The following is a 15,759-nucleotide window of genomic DNA, read 5'->3' as shown; positions in this document are numbered from 1 at the left end:
TTAGGGGGTAGGCAGTTGGCAGATAACTAAATTGATTTAGTGATTTGTAGTCGTTTTTGTTGGGACTTTTGCCCTTTCACGTCTAAACGGCTGAACGGATTTTAATGAAATTTAGTAAGGTAATAGTTGGTTATCTAAAAACGGTTGTACGATCAAATTGATCACGTCATCGTACTTAGGGGGTAGGAAGTAGGCAGAAAACTGAATTGAGTTAGTGATTTTTTTATGGTTTTTGCTGGGAGTTTTGTCTATCATGCCTAAACGGCTCAACGGATTTTGATGAAATTTAGTTAGCTGATAGATAGTAATCTAGAAAAGGATATGGCCTATTAATATTTATGCTATCGTACTTAAGGCGTAGGCAGTAGACAGAAAACTAATTAGATTAGTGATTTTTAATTGTTTGTTTTAAAAGTTTGCCTCATTCACGCCTTAACGTCTGAACGGAATTTTATAAGACTTGGTTAATTTAAAGATAGGATCTTAGGCACGGACACAGGCTACTTTTTATGGCGGGAAAATACCTCATTCCCGCGGAAATCTAGATTTCGTGATCGTGTCAAGAAGCGCATGACGCCATAGCTACTGGAATGATTTCGATGTTTTTTTTTAAACTGAGTGACTTCAAGTTAGTATTTGATCACTTTTCTAACTTAGAGGGTAGGTAGGCGCCATAATTTAGGGAATTTATGATAAAATTTTGATGCAACTGTCTTTATTAAACAGTTATATCTCATTCCTACAGGAACCTACACATAGCTATAGCTAGCTATCTATTAACATTAAAACTCTTTCTAGAATCACATTACGCCAATTAATTGATCTGATTTGTATAAGTTTTTTTATTCAACTGACTGTTACATTACATACAGATAAAATCTAATTACTTACACCACATAATTAATATAGTACTACATGACTAGCTACGCTTTAAACTTGAGGAGGTAATTCGATAGACATTTATACGAACTTTAAGCCCAGTAATCAATCATAGTAATAAGGTAATACTCATTTTAGACAAAGAAACGGATAGGTAATCAGTTCGTCAACGAAATTATAACACCTACACTTAGTTTGTTTACTATTTAACGAGGGAAAATAATCTATACTTATAATAAATCTGTAGAGAGGTCAATTCTGTACATTAAATATTTTTTCAAAATAACTATCAGGGGGTGATAAGTGGTCGATACTGATGCCAAAAATGCAATCAGTAAAATTTTTGTCTGTCTGTCTGTCTGTCTGTCTGTCTGTCTGTCTGTCTGTCTGTCTGTCTGTCTGTCTGTCTGTATGTTCCTAATAGAAACAAAAACTACTGGACGGATTTTAATGAAACTTGGTACAATTATTCTTCACACTCCTGGACAGGTTATAGTATACTTTTCATCACGCTACAATCAATAGGAGCAGAGTAGTGAAGGGAAATTCTTTTGTATGAAAAATCTAAACCACTCAAGTTAGACGTTTGAAATTTGGCATGCAGGTACCTTAGATACCGTAGAGGTGCACTAAGAAAGGAATTCCCGAAAATCCTACGGGAACGGGAATTAGCGGGAAAATCCTTTTGTATGAAAAATCTAAACCACTCAAGTTAGACGTTTGAAATTTGGCAAGCAGGTACCTTAAATACCGTAGAGGTGTACTAAGAAAGGAATTTCCGAAATTCCTACGGGAACGGGAATTAGCGGGAAAATCCTTTTGTATGAAAAATCTAAACCACTCAAGTTAGACGTTTGAAATTTGGCATGCAGATACCTTAAGTACCGTAGAGGTGCACTAAGAAAGGAATTCCCGAAATTCCTACGAGAACGGGAATTAGCAAGAAAATCCTTTTGTATGAAAAATCTAAACCACTCAAGTTAGACGTTTGAAATTTGTCATGCAGGTACCTTAGGTACCGTAGAGGTGCATTAAGAAAGGATTTCCCGAAATTCCCACGAGAACGGGAATTAGCGGGAAAATCCTTTTGTATGAAAAATCTAAACCATTCAAGTTAGATGTATGAAATTTGTCATACAGGTACCTTAGATACCATAGAGGTGTACTAAGAAAGGAATTCCCGAAATTCCCACGGGAACGGGAATTAGCGGGAAAATCCTTTTGTATGAAAAATCTAAACCACTCAAGTTAGACGTTTGAAATTTGGCATGCAGGTACCTTAGATACCGTAGAGGTGTACTAAGAAAGGAATTTCCGAAATTCTTACGAGAACGGGAATTAGGCGGAAAATCCTTTTGTATGAAAAATCTAAACCACTCAAGTTAGACGTTTGAAATTTGGCATGCAGATACCTTAAGTACCGTAGAGGTGCACTAAGAAAGGAATTCCCGAAATTCCCACGAGAACGGGAATTAGCAAGAAAATCCTTTTGTATGAAAAATCTAAACCACTCAAGTTAGACGTTTGAAATTTGCCACGCAGGTACCTTAGATACCGTAGAGGTGTACTAAGAAAGGAATTTCCGAAATTCCTACGGGAACGGGAATTAGCGGGAAAATCCTTTTGTATGAAAAATCTAAACCACTCAAGTTAGACGTTTGAAATTTGGCATGCAGATACCTTAAGTACCGTAGAGGTGCACTAAGAAAGGATTTCCCGAAATTCCCACGAGAACGGGAATTAGCAAGAAAATCCTTTTGTATGAAAAATCTAAACCACTCAAGTTAGACGTTTGAAATTTGTCATGCAGGTACCTTAGGTACCTTAGAGGTGCATTAAGAAAGGAATTCCCGAAATTCCCACGAGAACGGGAATTAGCGGGAAAATCCTTTTGTATGAAAAATCTAAACCACTCAAGTTAGACGTTTGAAATTTGGCATGCAGGTACCTTAGATACCGTAGAGGTGTACTAAGAAAGGAATTTCCGAAATTCTTACGGGAACGGGAATTAGCGGGAAAATCCTTTTGTATGAAAAATCTAAACCACTCAAGTTAGACGTTTGAAATTTGGCATGCAGGTACCATAGGTACCGTAGAGGTGCACTAAGAAAGGAATTCCCGAAATTCCCACGAGAACGGGAATTAGCAAGAAAATCCTTTTGTATGAAAAATCTAAACCACTCAAGTTAGACGTTTGAAATTTGTCATGCAGGTACCTTAGGTACCGTAGAGGTGTACTAAGAAAGGAATTTCCGAAATTCCTACGGGAACGGGAATTAGCGGGAAAATCCTTTTGTATGAAAAATCTAAACCACTCAAGTTAGACGTTTGAAATTTGGCATGCAGATACCTTAAGTACCGTAGAGGTGCACTAAGAAAGGATTTCCCGAAATTCCCACGAGAACGGGAATTAGCAAGAAAATCCGTTTGTATGAAAAATCTAAACCACTCAAGTTAGACGTTTGAAATTTGTCATGCAGGTACCTTAGGTACCGTAGAGGTGCACTAAGAAAGGATTTCCCGAAATTCCCACGAGAACGGGAATTAGCAAGAAAATCCTTTTGTATGAAAAATCTAAACCACTCAAGTTAGACGTTTGAAATTTGTCATGCAGGTACCTTAGGTACCTTAGAGGTGCATTAAGAAAGGAATTCCCGAAATTCCCACGAGAACGGGAATTAGCAAGAAAATCCTTTTGTATGAAAAATCTAAACCACTCAAGTTAGACGTTTGAAATTTGGCATGCAGGTACCTTAGATACCGTAGAGGTGTACTAAGAAAGGAATTTCCGAAATTCTTACGGGAACGGGAATTAGCGGGAAAATCCTTTTGTATGAAAAATCTAAACCACTCAAGTTAGACGTTTGAAATTTGTCATGCAGGTACCTTAGGTACCGTAGAGGTGCATTAAGAAAGGAATTCCCAAAATTCTCACGGGAACGGTAGTTAGCGGGAAAATCCTTTTGTATGAAAAATCTAAACCATTCAAGTTAGATGTTTGAAATTTGTCATGCAGGTACCTTAGATACCGTAGAGGTGTACTAAGAAAGGAATTCCCGAAATTCCCACGGGAACGGGAATTAGCGGGAAAATCCTTTTGTATGAAAAATCTAGGACTTATGATGACCAAATTGGAGATGTCCTTAGAAAAGGTTCAATACGATCTACTCTGAACCGGCGTGCGTGTATGAAGCGATTGATGAATGTGGAGGAAGCAAGAGAAGTGTGTCAGGATCGAAGCAAATGGAATTCTATAGTCTCTGCTTACCCCGGTGGGAAATAGGCGTGAGTTTATGTATGTATGTATGTATGAAAAATCTAAACCACTCAAGTTAGACGCTTGAAATTTGGCATGCAGGTACCTTAGTTAACTTAAAGCTTAGTTGCAACAGGATATTGCAAAATTCCCACGGAAACGGGAGTTAGTGGGAAAAAAACATTTGTATGAAAAAATCGAAACCGCGTAAGATAGATATTTTCAATTCAATTAAATTATTTATTGCATTCCATGTAGTACAATGGGGTGTTACATAGGCATAGGAACTAAAACATGGACCCTGTAGGGCACAGCAACGTTGAAGGGAAGAGAGGAAGTGTGTATTAAAATTAAAACTCAATGAACAATCAATTAAAAAAAAACAATTCAATCAATTGATTCAATCTAGCATGCATGCATACCTTAGTAAATATAAAGTTTATTTTTGGCTGTATTTTGAAAAATGGGAGTTATTGGGAAAAAAAAAAATGTACTTATGAAAAAATCTAAACTGCATAAGTATGCACTCCCACACACACAAAGATCTCTCTCTTATATAACACGCCACGCGGACGAAGTCGCGGGCAAAAGCTAGTCCTTACTAATATTATAAATGCGAAAGTAACTCTGTCCTGTCTGTCTGTTACGCTTTCCCGCTTAAACCTCTCAACCGATTTTGATTAAATTTAGCACAGACAATCTTTAGACCCTGAGAAAGAAAATAGGATACTTTTTATTGCGAAAAGAAGGGACGAAGAGATTGAAATAGGGGTTGAAAGTTTGTATGGGATATTTTAATCTATACTTATAATAAATCTGTAGAGAGGTCAATTCTGTACATTAAATATTTTTTCAAAATAACTATCAGGGGGTGATAAGTGGTCGATACTGATGCCAAAACTGCAATCAGTAAAATTTTTGTCTGTCTGTCTGTATGTTCCTTATAGAAACAAAACCTTCTGGACGGATTTTAATGAAACTTGGTACAATTATTCTTCACACTCCTGGACAGGTTATAGTATACTTTTCATCACGCTACAATCAATAGGAGCAGAGTAGTGAAGGGAAATTCTTTTGTATGAAAAATCTAAACCACTCAAGTTAGACGTTTGAAATTTGGCATGCAGGTACCTTAGATACCGTAGAGGTGCACTAAGAAAGGAATTTTCGAAATTCCTACGGGAACGGGAATTAGCGGGAAAATCCTTTTGTATGAAAAATCTAAACCACTCAAGTTAGACGTTTGAAATTTGGCATCCAGGTACCTTAGATACCGTAGAGGTGTACTAAGAAAGGAATTCCCGAAATTCCCACGGGGACGGGAATTAGCGGGAAAATCCTTTTGTATGAAAAATCTAAACCACTCAAGTTAGACAATTAAAATTTGGCATGCAGGTACCTTAGGTACCGTAGAGGTGCACTAAGAAAGGAATTCCCGAAATTCCCACGGGAACGCGAATTAACGGGAAAATCCTTTTGTATGAAAAATCTAAACCACTCAAGTTAGACGTTTGAAATTTGGCATGCAGGTACTTTAGTAAACTTAAAGCTTAGTTGCAACAGGATATTACAAAATTCCCACGGGAACGTTAGTTAGCGGGAAAATCCTTTTGTATGAAAAATCTAAACCACTCAAGTTAGACAATTGAAATTTGGCATGCAAGTACCTTAAGTACCGTAGAGGTGCACTAAGAAAGGAATTCCCAAAATTCTCACGGGAACGGGAATTAGCGGGAAAATCCTTTTGTATGAAAAATCTAAACCACCCAAGTTAGACAATTGAAATTTGGCATGCAAGTACCTTAAGTACCGTAGAGGTGCACTAAGAAAGGAATTCCCAAAATTCTCACGGGAACGGGAATTAGCGGGAAAATCCTTTTGTATGAAAAATCTAAACCACTCAAGTTAGACCTTTGAAATTTGTCATGCAGGTACCTTAGGTACCGTGGAGGTGCACTAAGAAAGGAATTCCCAAATTCCCACGGGAACGCGAATTAACGGGAAAATCCTTTTGTATGAAAAATCTAAACCACTCAAGTTAGACGTTTGAAATTTGGCATGCAGGTACTTTAGTAAACTTAAAGCTTAGTTGCAACAGGATATTACAAAATTCCCACGGGAACGGTAGTTAGCGGGAAAAAACATTTGTATGAAAAAATCAAATCTAAATAAAAGGAGAAACTGACTGACTCAGTGACTGACATATATCAACGCATAGCCTGAACGGCTAAACGTAGGCATTTGAAATTTGGAAGGGACATAGCTTAGGTACCGTAGAGGTGCACTAAGAAAGGAATTCCCAAAATTCTCACGGAAACGGGAATTAGCGGGAAAATCCTTTTGTATGAAAAATCTAAACCACTCAAGTTAGACGTTTGAAATTTGGCATCCAGGTACCTTAGATACCGTAGAGGTGTACTAAGAAAGGAATTCCCGAAATTCCCACGGGGACGGGAATTAGCGGGAAAATCCTTTTGTATGAAAAATCTAAACCACTCAAGTTAGACAATTGAAATTTGGCATGCAGGTACCTTAGGTACCGTGGAGGTGCACTAAGAAAGGAATTCCCAAATTCTAACGGGAACGCGAATTAACGGGAAAATCCTTTTGTATGAAAAATCTAAACCACTCAAGTTAGACGTTTGAAATTTGGCATGCAGGTACTTTAGTAAACTTAAAGCTTAGTTGCAACAGGATATTACAAAATTCTCACGGGAACGGTAGTTAGCGGGAAAAAACATTTGTATGAAAAAATCAAATCTAAATAAAAAAGAGAAACTGACTGACTCAGTGACTGACATATATCAACGCATAGCCTGAACGGCTAAACGTAGGCATTTGAAATTTGGAAGGGACATAGCTTAGGTACCGTAGAGGTGCACTAAGGAAGGAATTCCCGGAATTCCCACGGCAACGGAAATTAGCGGGAAAATCTTTTTGTATGAAAAATCTAAACCGCTTAAGTTAGACGCTTGAAATTTGGCATGCAGGTACCTTATTTAACTTAAAGCTTAGTTGCAACAGGATATTGCAAAATTCCCACGGAAACGGGAGTTAGTGGGAAAAAAACATTTGTATGAAAAAATCGTTGTTGTGTCATCTAACATGATGGACTAATGTTATGGGCGTTAGGCTGATCCCTTATCACCATAAGGTTCATCATATCCATCTTTGGACTTCGTATCAACAGTGGCTGCAAGTTGTCTTTGATTACTCGTGGCTCTGCCCGCCCCATTAGGGATTACGGGCGTGAGTTTATGTATGTATGTATGTATGAAAAAATCGAAACCGCGTAAGATAGATATTTTCAATTCAATTCAATTAAATTATTTATTGCATTCCATGTAGTACAATAGGGTGTTACATAGGCATAGGAACTAAAACATGGACCCTATAGGGCACAGCAACGTTGAAGGGAAGAGAGGAAGTGTGTATTAAAATTAAAACTCAATGAACAATCAATTAAAAAAAAAAAACAATTCAATCAATTGATTCAATCTAGCACGCATGCATACCTTAGTAAATATAAAGTTTATTTTTGGCTGTATTTTGAAAAATGGGAGTTATTGGGAAAAAAAATGTACTTATGAAAAAATCTAAACTGCATAAGTATGCACTCCCACACACACAAAGATCTCTCTCTTATATAACACGCCACGCGGACGAAGTCGCGGGCAAAAGCTAGTCTAATATAATATTGATTGATGATTTTTTATAATCAAAACCGCTCCTGTTACAAAATTCAATCCAAGATTTTATACCATAATCATACTGTTTATAGGTATTTTCGGATAAAGCATTGATCATAACATCAACGGTCCTTAATGATAAGGACATATCTAAATATTTTTGCCTGACAACTTCGCGGCTACTAAACGGAGGCTCTGGTGCAGGTTGTGAGACGATCTGAAAGGAGACGTCAGCAAATTAGCATCCGGGCCAAAAAAAATACAAGATGAACATATCAGTTTTTTAAATAATGGGAACCATGGTTGTGTTGGCCAGTAAGGCACGACTACAAGTCCTTCTGCTTTGTCTGCTATTATTTTCCGTAACATTTTTAATATTAATATAAATGGGGGGAAAGCGTAAAAATATGTGTCTTTCCAGGACAAAGTGAAGGCATCCACGGCCCAAGCGTCATAGTCTTTTTTCCAGGATACGTATGTGTCGCATTTGGCATTACTACGGCTTGCAAACAAATCTACTTCAAAATTTCCAAAAGTTCGAGATATTTTATTGAACGCATAATTTGCCAATTCCCACTCTGTGTCCTGAAATTTTTTACGAGACAAATAATCTGCTTCTGTATTGTCCTTTGTATTGACATATGACGCGAATATGTAAAGTTTACGGTTTTCACACCACATCCAAATATCTTTAGTTACTTGATTAAGATGTGGGTACTGCACACTACCCATGCGATTTATACAAGAAATCGCTGTCGTATTGTCGATACGTAATAAAACCTCTCGATTAAACATGTCCCTTGTAAATACTTTTAATGCCAAAAAAGCAGCTTTTAATTCTAATTCATTAATGTGTAAGGAAAGTTCATTCTGTTTCCAGAACCCATATTCTTTTTGACTATTGCTACTAGAATAAGCGCCCCAACCGGTGGGAGAAGCGTCTGAAAATATCTCAATATCAAAACGATTAAATTTTAAAGGACAATAGGAGTTACTTATATTTGTTAACCACCAATACATATCTGTTTTTAAGTTTTCGGGTATGCAAATTATTTGATTATAGCTAGGATTATCCAAAAGACTTGTGTATTTGTGATATTCAAACTGCTTTGTGTACAACCAAGAATATTGTACTGCCGGACAGGCAGATATTAACAGGCCAATTAGTCTAGCGAATTCACGTAATTTACATTTGTTTGTGTTTATGAATTTTTCGAGATGACCTTTAATTTTTATTTTCTTATCTGTGGGTAGTTCCAGTTTCATATATTTTGAGTCAAAAATAAAGCCTAAAAACTTGCATTGTTGTTTAGGAACCAGAGAACTTTTTTGAATATTAATTATAAATCCTAAGGACTTCAATAGGTCGACGGTATTCTTAACGTTATTCTGACATTCATCGAATGTTTGTCCAAAACAAAGTATGTCGTCAAGGTAAATTACTGATATCATGTTCCTGTTTCGAAGATGTTCTATCACTGGCTTAAGTAATTTTGTAAACAAGACAGTCTTGGTATTGAAAACGTAAGTGTTTTGTTTGTGACTCATTGATACTGACGAGAAAATAAGCATCTTTTAAATCAACAGATGCCATGTAACAATCAGGTGTAATTAATTTGGATGCAGTACGATAATCTTCCATTTTAAAATGGGAAGTTTTAATATACTTATTTAAATTTTTTAGATTTAATATGAATCTTTTATCGCCATTTGGCTTAGGGACCAAAAATATAGGTGATACAAATTCTGTATAATCGCGAATGCATTTACGAATGGCACCTATCCTTAAAAGTTTCTCTATAGATTTATCAAAATCTAACGACTCTAATAGTGACTGTGGACACGTAATCGGTTTATCAGTTTGTTCAGGAGTCGAAGAAAAAGGGATCGTATAGCCTTCGATCCACGTTAGAACAGTAGCATCCGTTGTGATATTTGTCCAATTTTGAATAAATAACCGTAATCGGCCTGCGTACAGTACCTCGTCTATCTGCGAGTGTTCATCCGGCGCTGGGGCGGTGGTGAGGTCTCGCGTGCACGATGAGGAGCTCGACCCTTCTGGAACTGCTGGTGGCGCGGTGGGTTGGGCTGCATCCTCCCTGCATCTTGTTTGCCCGCGGTCTTTTGATGCAGGGGCTTGAAGTTTGACGACCGGTTCTTGTTAACATATTGTTTGTTAGAAAAAAGGTTTCTTTGGAATGTAGGTTTCTGAGGACCTTTCAAAGCCTCGCCAGACATTTGTACTGATTTTGCTGCCTTCAATTTCTCAGCCATGTTGTCTCCGAATAGAAATTTATCGGTATTGGAACTAATTAACGTGTCCTTAAGGCCTGTATTAATGGACGAGATTACGAATTTTCTTCGTATTTTTGTTTCATTGTAATGCATGTCACACATTATTCTGCAGGCATCACTAACAGGTCGCAGCATATTTTTTCTGATTTCTTGATCACTAATTTGTGATATTATTGCCTCCACAGCTTGAGCCAAAGCAGAAATTGCATTAGTAATTTGTTTTTGACGGTACATCAATGATGCATCACGTTTTATCGAAGGCTCAGAAAGTGCTGCTTTTGCCTCGGGGTTTAAAATGGGTGGCACTAGTAATTCACATACATACATACATACATACATAAACTCACGCCCGTAATCCCTAATGGGGTGGGCAGAGCCGCAAGTAATCAAAGACAACTTGCAGCCACTGTTGATACGATGTCGTAAGCTGGATATGATGAACCTTATGGTGATAAGGGATCAGCCTATCGCCCATAACATTAGTCCATCATGTTAGAGGACACAATCCCTCTGTCGGTTTTTACGACATGCCCGGGAAGACAAGCAGCTGAACGTGTTCTATGTTTTTTATTTGCTCCCAGAACAGCATAGAAGCAAGGTAGTAATTCACAGTTTTTTGGAATTAAATATTCTTTAGCCATCTTTTCTTTTATATCCTTTGACAGCCCTTTTTTAAGTATGTCTAACCACCTCGCTGCTATGTCTTTGTGAACGGCTTTTCCGAAAGTGCTTTCTGGTTCAGGTGCTTCACCGAGTAAATTTAAAATGTCGTCGTCTAGACTCATTTCTATATCATCTGTAATTGGTAACACCATAGAAGTTCCAGGCGTCGGCTCCGGCATTGCTTGTGCAGTAGGCGTAGGCGTCCTTGGCGCAGTGTCCAGGTCCTCAGCGGGCGGCGAGTGAATTAGCGTCCGAAGCGGTGAAGATGCTCGGCTCGGCGTTATTTCACGTGAGAGACCTGGTACAAATTCAGGCTCTGTGATGGTATTTGAACCTGAAAGAGCAAATGTCTTTCATTATTATTATTATTTTTCATAGATATAGCCCACAAAATAGCTACTCGTATTGAAAGTAAGATCGACGGTAAAAGCCCCGATTTGGCAGTTACGCATCAGTATATATTTTATTAATAAGATTATATATAATATTGATAGCAAAAGCCCCGATTTAGCAGTTGCGCATCAGTTTCTGATGATAAAAGCCCAGATTTAGCAGTTACGCATCAACATAAATAAATGGATAGAACCCAAAGTAGTACCGAAGAGGTTTTTCGCATCATGTAGGTACACTTGTAACGAAAAAATGTAATGCATATTTGTACTTACTATTTTCATCCTCATCCGACGTATAAATAACAATTCTTTTCCGTTTTTTAAGCTTGTTTTCCAATTTTCTAATATTTTTCTTGATTGCATCTTCAGTATGCTCTCTCTTCCTCTTTTTTCCCATGTTCAAATCCAAAAAACACGTGGCGTGTAGCGAAAAAGAAGCACAAAAGTAACACGTGGCTCGCTGTAACACCTGGCGTGAGCGTGGAATGAGTGTTGAAGTCGACGTGCGTAGGCTTCGACACGGAAACACGGAATGACGTTACCCCAACGAACGAACAGTATGGAAGAGATAGTGATACCATTAAAAAAAAAAAAAAATCCGTGCTAGGCTGATGCGTGGGAACGCAACTACATCATGTAAACCAAAATCGCAAAGAATGAAGCTGCGAAACATAATTAGTATTAATCTTTACCAAACATAATAACACTTTACAACAAAACTTCACTATTATTTCCTTTAATATTTTTTTTTATTTTTTTAAATGTAGGTATGTACGTAGCATTGGATTAATTAGGTCATTCATTGAAGTTGAACATATCAAGAGAATTACGTAGGCTACAGCCGAAGGATTGAAAAAAAACCAAAATTTAAAAATTAAATTTAATTAAAATAAAACTTTTACAATAAAAGTATCCTAAGACTAAGAATAGGTGGCGACCCGACCGATGTTAGGAATCGAAGTGGCGCACGATGCTCAGGTTGCAGGGGCGTCGCGGAGTTACACGCGCCGCCGTTGTGGAGCTGCATCAGCATTTTACAGGAAACGTGGGAATTGGTGTCAGCGATGTTGCAATCGAATGTGCCGTGTGCAAACTGTTGTCAGGTACTATCTTCATCAGCAGATTACGAAGGGGATGATATCGAAACACCTCCACCCCCAGAGCAGCAACTATTTCTGGATTTTGAGAGGAATAGTTGCTGGCATCTTCTTTGATGTTCCAGGTTTTATAGGCATATCGTAAGCATGATCATTATTAGCTTCTAGTGTCTTCGCATTTCCGGATCTACGTCGTAGCAGGTTGTAGCGTCGGACTACGAAGAATGTACCCAGTGCGGCTGCACTCAACAGTAAGGCGTAGAAGGGTATCGTCGTATGGTATAGTGTCTCGTCCGATATGGGGACGACGCGGAGCGGCGATTGCGACATAACTTTGTGTTGAATATTATGCAACTCCTTTAGATTGATGGAGTTGAGATGTATATGGGAGGTTACAGCTTCATGATTTTCGATGTCGAAGGAGATGTTCGTAATTTTCAATGGTTGCCCTTCCAATCTGTCGTTCGTATTGGTTAGAGTTAGACTTGTGGTATATAGGAAGCAGTTTAACGGGATGGTAGCCAGGTAACTACCGCGAAGGATGCTGTAGTCTTCTTGTCCGCAGGTGGTATGAATCTTCGTTGGTTTGGGGAATGAGAGCGTATAGTGTTTCTCATCCAATTGTTCAGTTGCTTCTTGTTGCAGTGTCACGTTAGTCATCTTACATTTCTTCTCCAGGGATTGATGTAAGATAAGGTTTTGTACGCAGTCAGCTTGATGGCGAACTTGATGGTCCATTTTCTCTTCACACAGAAACCAGTTGCCGTACTTCGGGCATTCTGCCTCTATGTACACGTGACCAAACTCATTGGTTGCCAGGAAGGGGAAAGGAGGAATAAGAGCCTGCCTACGCCTATTTGGCACTACTGCTAATTTGTATAAGTCGTAAACTTGGATAGCGAATATAGGTATTTTAAATAATATAACTATTTTGTTACCTGAAAAGTAATAACCTGCCTTAATTATATCGTAGTAATTTCTAAGATTTAACTCTAACACCTGTTCCCTACCGTATAAATTCCTTATCTTACTTATCATATTTCTTAGAACGTTAATGCTAATTATAGAATGGTGTATGCTCGATGCACGTATTAAGGCTAATATATTTTCTATTCTAACTAATTCTCTAAGGATGTCGTCCGTATTTTCGGTTATAATGGTGAGAAGTTGGGCGAATTTAGCATATTTGATAAGACTCGAATCCTTATAAGCTGATTTATCTAATAAAAGTTCTAGCGTTTCGTTTATTTTAGCCTGATTTTCTATTAGTTTCATTATAGCGTTATTATGTTGAGACATCCATTCCTTACTTATACTTATATGATTATTAAATTCTACAGTTAGCTCGTTTTGGCTACTTTGCAATGATTTAATGGCGTTATTAAAGTGAGTAGCATCCGTGTAGTCCAAATTACCGGTTATACTTTTTATTATAGACCCTAACCCGTCTACAAGACCTCTTTTCATGCGGTTAGGCTCTAGGGTTTCTAAATTTTCTAAAATGGTGGTAAGTTTATTAGTTAGATATTCTATCTGTAGTTCATATAACATGTAAGTATCATTGCTGAGTTTATGACGGTATTCTACGAGTTGAACTTGTATTAAATTAACTTTATCTTTCAGGTTAGACAAGTCGACGGTTTGGAGAAAGGTATGATAATGCGTGATAAGCCTCGTAGCTCCAAGTCTGAAGGGTAGCAGTCCAGGACCGTCGTCGAGGCTCTCAAGTTTTATCTCCTGAGCTGTTCCCCGGTGGACTGCTATTGAAAGAGCAATCAGGCCCAGTATCACCCTGTAACAATTGGGCACTTTTAGGGACTCTTTTTAACCGACTTTTAGCTATGGGGTTGCGTTTTCGCGAGGTATAAATATGAATTGGCAGATCAGCTAACACGGTATCGTGTGTGTATCGCGGAGCTACTTTCTGACGGCTAGCGCTAGGGTTGGCAATAAACACGCGCTGCTGCGGTTGATATTCAACTTCCGGTTCTCGTCCTTTATTCCTCTGTTCAATTAGGTTAGTACGATGTGTTAGTGACGATTCATTGATCATGTCATAGACAGTCTTCATTTGATCACGATGATTTTGAATATATTGCTGCATTACATGTTTCATAAGATCTATATCAAAAGGGTCTCTAGGGTCGAAGTGCCCAGTTATAATATCATATGGCCTGCACTTAGTGAAACTATGTACAGAGCTATTATAACCCAGTATCGCATAAGGCACAAGTTTTAATACATTTTCATTTTTATGTTTTAACTAGCTGGTACCCGCGACTTCGTCTGCGTACTTTTAATTTGAATATTAAGGATTATATAAAAGGAACGGTATAGCATGTGATTAAAAAAGAGTAAGTAGGTATATTTAAAAAAAAATAAAAAATATCTGTTTACAGTAGTTATAAAGTACCTATGTATTCCATTGAGTGGCAGAAATTACCTAGGAATATTTATCGGTCCCTTATGTCCAAGACACTTACAGGGGTCAGCGTCACGTTGTGTACAAAAATATTTTAAAATGACCTAATTTAAAACTTTTTTGTACACAACGTTTGCTATTTTGTTATTATTTGTTAAAATGTGGAGATTGTTTGGACTCGACACTCGCGAGCAGGCCACGTATACACCACGTGCGCTCCCCCACCACAAGACAGCGCCGTTGACTGCCGCCACACTTCGGCGAATGTGCGCGACGACGAACGACGACCGACGGCAGTGGCGGCGATGCAGAGTATTCGTTAAAAGGAACTTTATCTACAAAAGCCAAATTTTTTTTAACTTGATACACCCAAAACTACTAAATATCATGTTCCTAGGTTCAGTGGTTAATATTTTGTATACAAAAAGTTTGGCTTCGTAGTTCCCGTTCCGAATCCGTTCCGTTCCGTTCGAATTTCGGAAAATCCGTTTGTTGAAAAACTCTGCACATCCTAAGAGACCTACGTACCAAGTTTCATGGTTTTATCTTCAAAAATGACGAATACCCATACAAACTTTCAACCCGTATTTCACCCCCATACTGGTAAAAATTTCAAAATGCTTGAACAAACGATTTTTTGTTTGTTATTTAGTGCCTAAACACAAAATTTAATATTTTTATCTTGAAAAATGACGAACCTCATAAAAAATTTCAACACCTATTTCATCCCCTCAAAGATCTAATTTTCAAAAACGCTTTAACAAATTGTTTTTTTATTTCTTATCAAGTTCCTAAATATAAAGTTTCGTGGTTTTATCCCCAAAAATGACGAACTCCCATAGTAGTATATTATTGGGCATTCTGCCCCACCTATCGTTCGCTCTGCTCACGACCGTTCGCTGCGCTCACTTAGGTGGGTGGAATGCCCAATAATATAAAATAACACATTAATTACCCATCACAAGACAACACCAAGAACAAAATCAAGAATAACAACAAAAATAAAATGTGAAAGAAGTAAGTTATTGAAAAATGTTTTAACAAGTTGAAACAAGGTTCAAGTCTC

This window comes from Pectinophora gossypiella, unplaced genomic scaffold (genome assembly GCF_024362695.1).
Source record: "Pectinophora gossypiella unplaced genomic scaffold, ilPecGoss1.1 Pgos_45, whole genome shotgun sequence".
Classification (NCBI taxonomy): Eukaryota; Metazoa; Arthropoda; class Insecta; order Lepidoptera; family Gelechiidae; genus Pectinophora; species Pectinophora gossypiella.
This window is presented reverse-complemented; position numbering follows the sequence as displayed.